Source organism: Myotis brandtii, unplaced genomic scaffold, assembly GCF_000412655.1.
Source record: "Myotis brandtii unplaced genomic scaffold, ASM41265v1 scaffold99, whole genome shotgun sequence".
Lineage (NCBI taxonomy): Eukaryota > Metazoa > Chordata > Mammalia > Chiroptera > Vespertilionidae > Myotis > Myotis brandtii.
The window spans coordinates 2,625,558-2,636,402 of record NW_005372121.1 but is presented as its reverse complement, the minus strand read 5'-3'; the positions used below and the strand labels follow the sequence as shown (position 1 = coordinate 2,636,402).

The 10,845-nt window shown below is 41.6% G+C and overlaps 1 pseudogene; it reads left to right on the top strand.

Annotated features, from left to right (window-relative positions):
- Positions 1-3,204: 3,204 nt before the first annotated feature.
- LOC102262267 lies at positions 3,205-8,619 on the top strand (annotated as a pseudogene).
- The last annotated feature ends 2,226 nt before the right edge of the window (positions 8,620-10,845 follow it).

The following is a 10,845-nucleotide window of genomic DNA, read 5'->3' as shown; positions in this document are numbered from 1 at the left end:
TCCTGTTTGCTTCAAGCTGCCTGGCTGCCGGCCGCCATCTTGGCTGGCAGTTAATTTGCATATCACCCTGATTAGCCAATGGGAAGGGTAGCGGAGGTACGGCTAATTACCATGTTTCTCTATTATTAGATAGGATTATTATTATTATCTCCAACCTCCTCAGTCCCCCTCTCATTCCCTACTTGGCTCTCCATGTACACAGTCAACAGCTTGGTTATTGCCAACATCATACCCAGATACTCAAGCCTGCATTCCATTGTTATGCTAGAGTCTTTCCTGCCCCTCCCCCAAATTAGCCAATTGTTCCCCTATGTCTCATGCATTACACCTAAATATCACTAAAATAATTTTATTCTCATGTGCTACTTTGGTCTGCTTTATTTACTCATAGTTTTCCTTTGGAGATGCTTCTTTCTCACTCTTAGTTCAAGTGGTCTGGTGAAGGCTGCAGAGGTGGACATGGAATTCAGCCTTGCACAATCAGCATATCCCATTCCTGTACACCAGTGGTTCTCAACCTTCCTAATGCCGCGACCCTTTAATACAGTTCCTCATGTTGTGGTGACCCCCAACCATAAAATTATTTTCGTTGCTACTTCATAACTGTAATTTTGCTACTGTTATGAATCGTAATGTCAATATCTGATATGCAGGCTGTATTTTCATTGTTACAAATTGAACATAATTAAAGCTTAGGGACTAATCACAAAAACAATATGTAACTATATATGTGTTTTCCAATGGTCTTAGGCGACCCCTGTGAAAGGGTCGTTCGACCCCCAAAGGGGTCGCGACCCACAGGTTGAGAACCACTGCTGTACACAGTGATGGGGGAGAATGATGGATACATGTCCCAAGTTCTCCCAATGAGATGCATGGTCAGATTTTTAAAAAAATATATTTTTAAAATTAAATCATTGGTCAGTTGCCTTCTGCATGCCCCACACTGGGGATCGAGTCCGCAACCTAGGCATGTGCCCTTACAAGGGTGGACCTGTGACCTTCTGATTTATAGGTCGATGCTCAACCTCTGAGCCACGCTGGCTGGGCCATACTCAGAACTTCATTGGGACTTCTGAAGCTGCGGAGAGGATGTGATATAGCCTGGAGCGGCTTACAGGCTGCTGCAGAATCAAAGAGAAGAAAGAGAGAGATATCAGGATGCCGCCCTAACCAACTGAGCTACCTGAACAGGACCAGGATTGTTTTATTTGAATTGCATCTTAACTGATAGTCCTGTTCAAGACTATTCTATCTTTAAAGATAGAGCCTAAGCCCTTACTTCTGAACCCTGAATAGAACTAATGCTTGATACATAGTAAAGGTTCACCTTAATGTTAAAAATGGGATTCAAGCCTCAGATCCATTTCAATCCTGAGATTTTATGGTTTTATTCTCTAAACCACGTATAATGCCTGATCTCATTCCGGCATCTACCCCCCACCGCCAGCCATTCTCTTGCATGTTATTTTAAAGGGAACCCCCAAACCAGGAAGCGGAGGTTGGTCTCCATTTCTCTGTAATATATATTGCTGCTGATATTGCCTTCCTTGCTTAATAAATTTCTAATCATTTATCCACATTTGTTCTGTTTCCATTTCATACATAGGACTTGTAAAGATTTTTCAACATGAGAATGAAATTTCAGATTCCTTCGAATATGGTTTCACTCAGAAAACACTTAAAACAATAATTCTGACCTAGGAATTCAATATATTCACTGCTGCCAGTGGCAGTCATCAAATTTGGCTCCTTGAGAGGCTGCTCTGGATCTCAGGTAAAATTTTTCATCAGCTTAGATAAAAATGCATTACTTTAGGTCCTGACTTACGCCCCACGGGACTGATCAGGCTGATGGTGATGATTATTACAATTACCGTTGGCTGAACACTGATTCCAGATTTTGTGAATTAACCCCTCCTTCAACCCCTCTATTATTACAGTAGGGATGAGAACTTTATTTTATAATACATGTGCTGTTTGATACCCATTGGCAGTAAAGGAAAATTATCCATGTATATTTCTCATTTGTCAGTGGTATCAAAGAATTCAAAATGGACATCTCCCACTTAGCTCCTCAAAGTGGCTTGTGGTGTTATCACTCAGAAGGAGGCAAAATTAGTTATGTCCTTTATCGAAAGGAAGTTTAGTGGAAAAAATAATTGCTTCTTAAACTAACCATGGAAGGGCTTCTACTCTATGAGAAGTAAAGACCAGAGTCCTTAGATCATCACTAAAGTTGCTCCAAGCCAGATACTGATAGTTTAAACATTGGCAAGAAAGATGAAAGAAGTCCCCTGAGTTGGTGGCTTCTTGCTGAGATAGAGGAACATAAAACGTATGACCCAAAATTCTTTTGGGCGTGCACCTTAGTCAAAGAATCTGGATGTTAGAGCTAGAGCTGAAATACTGATCAGACCCACCAAAATTCAAGCCTTTCCGAAGGACATTCGAGAAAGTCAACACGACTCACCTGTGCAATCCAGGCACTGCCCTTAACGATGAGGTATTGTTTCTAGACTTCCTCAGGGTTTATCTCACCCAAAGGCTTTTCCTTATTAAACAAATCCCTGGAGAATATTTTTAAAACTAGCTTTATCTGCTCTTGAGGTGTCAACTAAAATAACTTCATTTGTTGAACAAGTGCCATGAAAAAAAAAAAAGTAACATAATAAAAAAGTGATGGGTTATAAAAATAAAAAGTAACATAATAAAAAGTGGTGACTGCTTTAGAATGAATGGTCAGGGAGAGAAAGTGACCGTTGAGCTAGAATAGGAGCTGGACAATAGAAGGTCTGGAAAGCAAGCATTTTGTTTTATTATTATTTTTAAAAATCTTAATGCTTTTCAATGCTAGAATCTTTTTTTAAAAAAATATGTTTTTATTGATTTCAGAGAGAGGAGGGGAGAGAAAGAGAGAGATAGAAGCATCAGTGATGAGAGAGAATCATTGATCGGCCAAGGGAGGCAAGCCTTTTAGGAGACCCAGCAGGAGTGAAGGTGTTGGGATTTTCTGGAGTAACTGAGAAACATACATGCTGGAGCAAAGGTGGGAGTAGGTGTCTAAGATGAGGGTTGATGAGAAGGCAATACCCAGGTCCATCAGGCCTTAAGAATGTTTGAATGTATTCTAAGTGTAACGGCAAGCTGTTGGACATGATCTCATCTGTGTTTTGAAAGCACACACATGTTGCTGTGTAGAAAATGAACATTATGAGGTAAGAGTGGAGATAGGAGACTGTCAGGAGGCTGTTGGGTAAGTCCAAATGAAGCATAATGGTGATTGATTGGAGTGATAGGAAATGGAGAAAAGTGAATGGATTCAGGATATATTCTGGAAGAACAGCCAATAAAACATTTTGATGAATTGCATATGGGGTGTGAGAAGAAGAGATGGATCAAGGCTTGAACTAATTGGATGAGGTGCGATTGAGTTAAATGGGAAGACTGGCGAAGGACCAGGTTATTTTTTGGAGTTAAAAAAAAAAAAGAAATTGTTTGTGGACATAATAAGTTTAGGTTCCTTTTAGATATCCAAGAAAAGTTGTTTGGAAGACAATCTTGATAATATTGTTTTCATTGGAGTATTGAGGAAGTGGGGAGGGACACTCAAAACAACTCTTTAAAGAAGTTTTAAAGGGAAGAGAAGCAGTGATATGGTGTGACAGCCAAGGTGGATGTAGAGTTAAGGAACATGTGTTTTGTTTTAAGATGGAAGATACTGAAGCGTATTTGTAAAAATGGAAGAAATTGACAGTGCATTGCTATGAAGGGAAGAATGAAGTCCCTCAAAAGACAGAAGGAGAAGAGATCAAGAGCAGAAATGGAAGGTTGGTCTCTGATAGAAATAGGGAGATTTTATCCATAGCCAGTAGGGGGAGGGCAGAGAGTGTGGATAGAGATGTTTTGTAGAGTTGGAGGCAGGAAGATGAGGAATTCCGTCTGATATCTGTATTTTTTCCAATGAATTATGAGGGATCTGCCAAGATTGGTGGGGAGAAGAAGGGAATATAGGCTATTTGGAGAAGAAAATAGAAGACATAGTATGAACTGAACATCTGAAAGCATTAATAGGGGTTTTGAACTGTGCTGTGTGCCCAACTGAGATTTGTGTTGGTTTTAAAGTTAAAACAGCCAACATGGTTGGTTATATGTTTTTCCATAAACATATGAAATCTTTGGGAGATCTGGTCCAGGCCTGGAGTAGTTGTAACAGTGAGTTTAATGGTGTTAGGGGAGTTTACTAGGGGTATATTACAGTGGGGAGAGATTGAATGTCTGCCCATGATTATAATTAGGGACTATGGGTATCTGTATATCATAACACAAGAAAGTGATGAATGGTGAAAAAGGCAATTGGGCCAATGGATCAAAGATCTCCATGAAATCAAAGACATTGCAGGGAGAGTACTTAAGTGGAAATCTTCAGGGGAGCCATTAACACATAGTGTTGTTCATGCCCCGCCACCAAAAGTGCTGATTTAGTTGGTTTGGCATGGAACCTCAGCGTCAGTGTTTTAATAAAGCTTTGTAGGTGATTATAGATGCAACTCACTATAAAAACCACTATGTAACAGCAGATGGACAATCAATTCACACTTGAGGACCAGTGATTCTCTAGGAGCGGGGCCACGGAACAACTGATGCTTGTATGGTGTCCTGGGAGCAACCTGGGAATGAGCAAGGGTTTCTTCCTCCCCTGATCAAACAGTGTTCAAAAAGGTAAATTTGAATGTAACTACAGTAAATATTAACTGGCACCATAATTCCAACTATTAACAGAAGGACGTTTCCATTGTTATGAACATCGCTGTGGTGTGGCAGCCTGGGAAAGGGAGGACAAGTGCAGCAGCATGGTGAGGCTCTGTGAGGGCCCCCTCGAAGCTCACGAGTCCTGGGTGTTCTGAAGTCATTTGTGGGGCCTCTCCCCTCTCAGTGTGGAGACTACACATCACCCTTGTATGTATATGATCAAAAGTAACCAAAGGAAACTACAGCAAAGCAACCAAAGTGCAAATTCCCTATCATCCTCCTCCATTTATTCTACAGGTTAAAAACATGACCAAGTGTCACATATTGGCTTAATGAGATAAAATGCATTTTCTGTATATTAATCAACAAAAAATATTATTACAGAGCAATTTCAGAAGAAGTCTTTTAAATAACAAAGTATGTTTGTGATACACAACACTCATTCCTAGTCTTGCTGAATCCTGCACCCAGAGTCACCCCAGGAGCCAGCAGAAGATTAGCTTCATGTGAGGTCATATCTGGATGGGCCTTTCTGCACTGGCTCCCTCTAGGCGCAGGGAACAGGTAATCTCCCAGGCTATAAAGTCAACTTTGGGCCTCTTACCTGCCTGGCCACAAAGTAACCAAGTGGCAGAAAACAGATGTAAAATCAAAGAGAAATCAGGAAAAAGCCATGTAGTGTTCAGCCATGGCTGGGTCCGAGCATTATGAGCTCCAAGTAAAGTAAAATGTGGCTGAAAAACTTACAGAACTTTCTCAAGCAGGGCTTTTGTTGCTTACTCCCTCCACTGCGCAGGCAGCAGGGGAATCAGCAGTAAAAAAAAAGCATAAAAATGTTAAAAGAAAATAAAATTCAAGGCTTTTAAAATGTCAAAGGATGCTTTCTGCTGGTTTGAATCTAAAATGGAATTTATCAATAAGAGATGAAAATAATCAAACAGTGTCCAAAAGGGTAAATTTGAATGTAACTACAGTAAATATTCACTGGGACGATAATCCTAACTGTTAACATGACTACATTTCCATTGTTACAAACATTTGGTTTAACTTAATCCCCAGCATATATTACTGCCAAAAGGAATCTCATTGACAAGAGCTAATGCATTGGTTACTCTTAAAACTATCCCCTTTTAACTGTTGACTTACTGGTAGTGTTGGTCATGGAAACGACTATTTTTATTACCATTGTCATCAATCTCAGTGAAGTTCAGCGATATGTGCTTGTAGTCACTATAGTTTATTCCTTTGCTGGTTGGAAGCCACATGTGTGAACAAGAGCCCAGAGGTTCGGGTGATGCTACATTTCTATCGGATGACAGCGTGACTGCGATTGGATCCGCTGAAAATGTTTGGCTGAGCTTCCAATCCAGATTCTTTCGACTAAAGCCAACAGGCAAGAAGAAGCAGAAACAAAATACATAGTGAACTCATTAAAAAAATTTTTTTTATATGATCAACCTTGCTTGGAAATTCTGAGGGTTGGGTAGTGGATAGGGGCTCTCCAATACTTCCCTCCAGCTTCTCAGACACTCCCCAGATGCAGACTGGCAAACACCTCTCAACATCTCAGAACACAAAGGAAAAGAGCATCACCAGACTAGCATTTCAATGAAATAATGTAATATCGTGGAGAGAACTCTGGCCAAAAAGTGACTCAGGAAATGTAGGTTGAGCCCCAGTTCAGTCATCACATAGAAAAGTCATCTTGGCCAAGTCATTTACTTTTGGGGCCTCAGTTTCCTAATCTGCAAAGTGAGAGAGGTCTAGAATATCAGTGGTTTGCAAATAGCACTGCTCTGGACCCTTCAGGAAAATAGCAGAGGAGGGACCCTACCAAATATATTGTTTGTTTTAGGTATTGGGGCTTTCTTTGAAGAAAGATTTCTACCATCAATTTTTTTTTACAAACTACTAGATTAGATGTTCTTTAAGGTCTCTTTAAGAATGAATACTTTGAATTTACAGCAGTGGTTTCCAAATTTTTTTGGTCATGCATACTATGCAGTATTTTTTTCATGTATTTCCAAAATGCTCATAAATTACATATGTGTATTATTGTGAACTCTTATAAGCCTTCCCCCAAAATAGAAATGCCAAAAGGGAGTGAACCATAAATTTGTTTTTTAACAGTTAAAGCCTTTCATTATCAATACTACATTTATTATATCTGGTCATTGTTCTTAACATTACTGAATGGTACTTGTTAATTTTCTACTAGTACAGTAGAGCTCATGATAATCTTCAGTATTAATAGTACTATCTGTCAGGATCTACGAACAAAAATTAAATAAATGGTCTATGGCTGTAGGATTTTCTGAATGATTCAAAGATCACAACACGTTGGAAGATGGTAAATTCAGTGCTCTTAATTCCAGACAAAATAATCCATTCTGGCTGGTTTAAGCAGAAAAGTGTTATTAAAAGACAGTAGGCCAGATCACTTCCTTTTCTAGTCCTCGAGGACCCCGCACCTGCCGGTACTTTGGCTCCATCCCTCGAGTGGAAAGCAGCAGCAGCCACAGCAGAGTTTGAGCAGATGAGAGCGAACGTGAACAAGTTGCTCAAGGACACAGTTCTGAGAATCTGGCCTCCCTGGAGCACTATGTGGGGACACAGGTCAAGGAGAACGCCTATGATCTGGAAGCCAGCCTGGCCATCCTGAAGTGGTATTTTTGAAGTGGTTGTTTGCGGATTTTTTTCACGGTGTTTACCTATGCCGCCATCTTGGTCTCCTCCTCTATTGTGAACTCTTATAAGCCTTCCCCCAAAATAGAAATGCCAAAAGGGAGTGAACCATAAATTTGTTTTTTAACAGTTAAAGCCTTTTATTATCAATACTACATTTATTATATCTGGTCATTGTTCTTAACATTACTGAATGGTACTTGTTAATTTTCTACTAGTACAGTAGAGCTCATGATAATCTTCAGTATTAATAGTACTATCTGTCAGGGTCTACGAACAAAAATTAAATAAATGGTCTATGGCTGTAGGATTTTCTGAATGATTCAAAGATCACAACACGTTGGAAGATGGTAAATTCAGTGCTCTTAATTCCAGACAAAATAATCCATTCTGGCTGGTTTAAGCAGAAAAGTGTTATTAAAAGACAGTAGGCCAGATCACTTCCTTTTCTAGTCCTCGAGGACCCCGCACCTGCCGGTACTTTGGCTCCATCCCTCGAGTGGAAAGCAGCAGCAGCCACAGCAGAGTTTGAGCAGATGAGAGCGAACATGAACAAGTTGCTCAAGGACGCAGTTCTGAGAATCTGGCCTCCCTGGAGCACTATGTGGGGACACAGGTCAAGGAGAACGCCTATGATCTGGAAGCCAGCCTGGCCATCCTGAAGTGGTAGCAGTTCTATCCAGCCTTCTTTCAGGCCATGATCACCACCCAGATCCTGCTAAAGACTTTCACCACGATGCCTGCCCCACAGTAACTTCTGATTAACCAGGCCCATCAAGAAGAACAGCCCGTCCGACAGGTTTTGTACCTCTGAGACCTGCCACTTCCAGGGCTTCCGGCAAGCCCTGGATGAAAACATGTATCTTTTGGAAGATATAACTGGTTTTGAAGATTCTGCCTGGAAATTTATCTAATTTATCTGCCATGTTGTGGATGTCACTTATCAGCACATCATCGTTGGCTGCTGGTGGAGATGCTCAGAGACCTGACCCCGACAGTCAACTAAAATAGAGGTGTGGTGAGCAAGTAGGCTGGAGTGCTGATGAATGGGGCCGATCTTCATGTGTAGCCCAAGAACATCATGGTGAAGATGGGCTTTGACAGTGTGTCCAGCATCATGGCCTCCTCCTAGTAACTTTACAGGTGTTTAATAAAGATTTGTTGCCTTAAAAAAAAAAAAAAGTAGGCCTTTTACAGATCTCTGGGGGAACCAGAGATCCAGGCTTGCAAGTTGTGCATAACAGCTAGGAGAAATGCCCTCCCATGGCACAGGACTGATCTAGCAAAACATGGTGGCTGTCCCTGCTGCTTTCCCACATGATGCTTGGGACTGGATGCCAGAAACTCCAGCACAGTGGTCCCAGGAGTTCTGGCTGTCTCTGCCTCTCGGCTTGCCTGGAGGTCCACTTGCCCCCTAGTGACCACCACATCACATTGCTCACCCTGCCTCCTTATCTCTGCAGGGGTGTCCGCTGTTACAAGAAATCTTGCTAAGGAGAAGGAACATATTGGGTAGGATGGCTGGGAGTGAAGAAAGAGCTGTGTGCTTCTAAGGAGGGGCCAGAGTCCAAATTACCAAATCCATGAAGGCAAAGCTTGGCTGGCAGCCTGGATTAGAACAGATCTTTGAGTGGTCCTGAACAAGAGGGTAGAATGGGAACCAGGGCTTTCGGTCCACTTCTGGTGAGTAGCTTGGCTGCTGTAGGTTAAGTGGACCCGTCAGTCAGTGTGAGGGATGGCAGAGGCAAGGTCCAGCCCTAAGAAAGGGCAGTGACAATAATGAGTTGGGAGGTCACTGCTCTCAGCCAACCAGATTGGGTTCAGTCCTTGGCCAGGATAGCACGTCTGTGAGACAGACTCAGCACACAGGGTGAGAGCCAAATGTTCAGAACATGTCCAGAAGCGGACATCCACTTGAAGCACCCTTTTGATTCTGGATATGGTAATAGCCACCCACTCTCAGGCCCTTTTCTGTAGGGAAAAGGAGTTAGTTAATGCCCTTATACTACTACCAGCCCAACCTGTGGAGGGTTCAGAGCTGACCAGGCTATCACTGACAGGATGGATGAAGGCAATGCTTTAGTTGTTTACTGCTGCACAACAAACTATCCCAAATGTCGTGGTGTAAAGCAATAACCATGTTATTATGTTCACAGGAATTCAGACAGGACAGAAAAAGATGGCTCGTCTCTGCTTCACAATATCTGAGACCTTAGCTGGTGAGACTCAAATGATTGGAGGAGACTCAGACAGTTGAGAGCTGGAACCATCCATGACTTCTTCACTCACCTGCCTGGTACCTGGGCTAGGATAACTCAAAGCTTGGGCTCTGCGGGGCCGGTTGGCTGGAGAACCTACCTGAGGTCTTTCCATGGGGTTTGGGCTTCTCACAATGAAGTCACTGCATTCTGAGAGAGAGGACACATGGTAGCATTCAGAGAGCAAATGTTCTAAGACACTCAGGCAGAAGCTGCATGGGCTTGTATGGCCCAGCCTTGGAAGTTGTACAACATCACTCCTATTCTCCTCTACTGATCGAAGCAGTCACAAGTCTGCCTAGATTCATGGAAAGGAGACACAGACACTACCTCCTGATGGGGAAAAAAAATGTCAAAGACCTTGGGACCATATTTTAAAACTTCCACCAAGAGAAAATGAGACAAAGACAATCTCAGAAGCACATCAACTACACATAAATATTAACCGATACTTGAATAACTTACTTTATTTTAAAAATTATTGAAGACTTATGTACTGTGCTAAGTGCTGGGGGTATGAAGTTAAGGCACAATCATCAAAGAGTTTACAGTCCACTGGAGAAGATAGGTGAACATACATTATAATAACAGAAGGTCAAATGAGGAAAGTTAGTCAAGACAGATGGTATAAAAGTGCTGAAGTAGCCTATAAAAAGGATTAATTAGTATAGTAGAGAGGCTGTTATCTAGGGGAAAGCATATGAAGTTACAAAAATATGAATTTGATTCCCCCTTCACTATTTATTAGATTGAACTATGTGATTTTTGGGGGGATGGGAAAAATCAGTAAAGTATTAGCAATTTTATATGGTCAACCTATTACTAGCTAGGTCACCTTGAACAAGTCACTTAACTTTAAGGAACATTAGTTTCATCCCCTCAACAATGAGGCTAAAAATGTCGTGAGGTTACTTAGAAAATAAGATAGTGCTTAACAGAGTAATTACTTAAGAAATGATTGTTGTTGTTCTGTAATTATCCTATCTAATAATAGACAAACATGGTAATTGACCACACCTTCGCTACGCCTCCCATTGGCTAATCAGCGCTATATGCAAATTAACCGCCAACAAAGATGGCGGCTAATTTGCATACTGCAGGCAGGGGGGGACAGCGCAGCCGCCAGCGCGAGCCGCCATCCTGGGCCGCA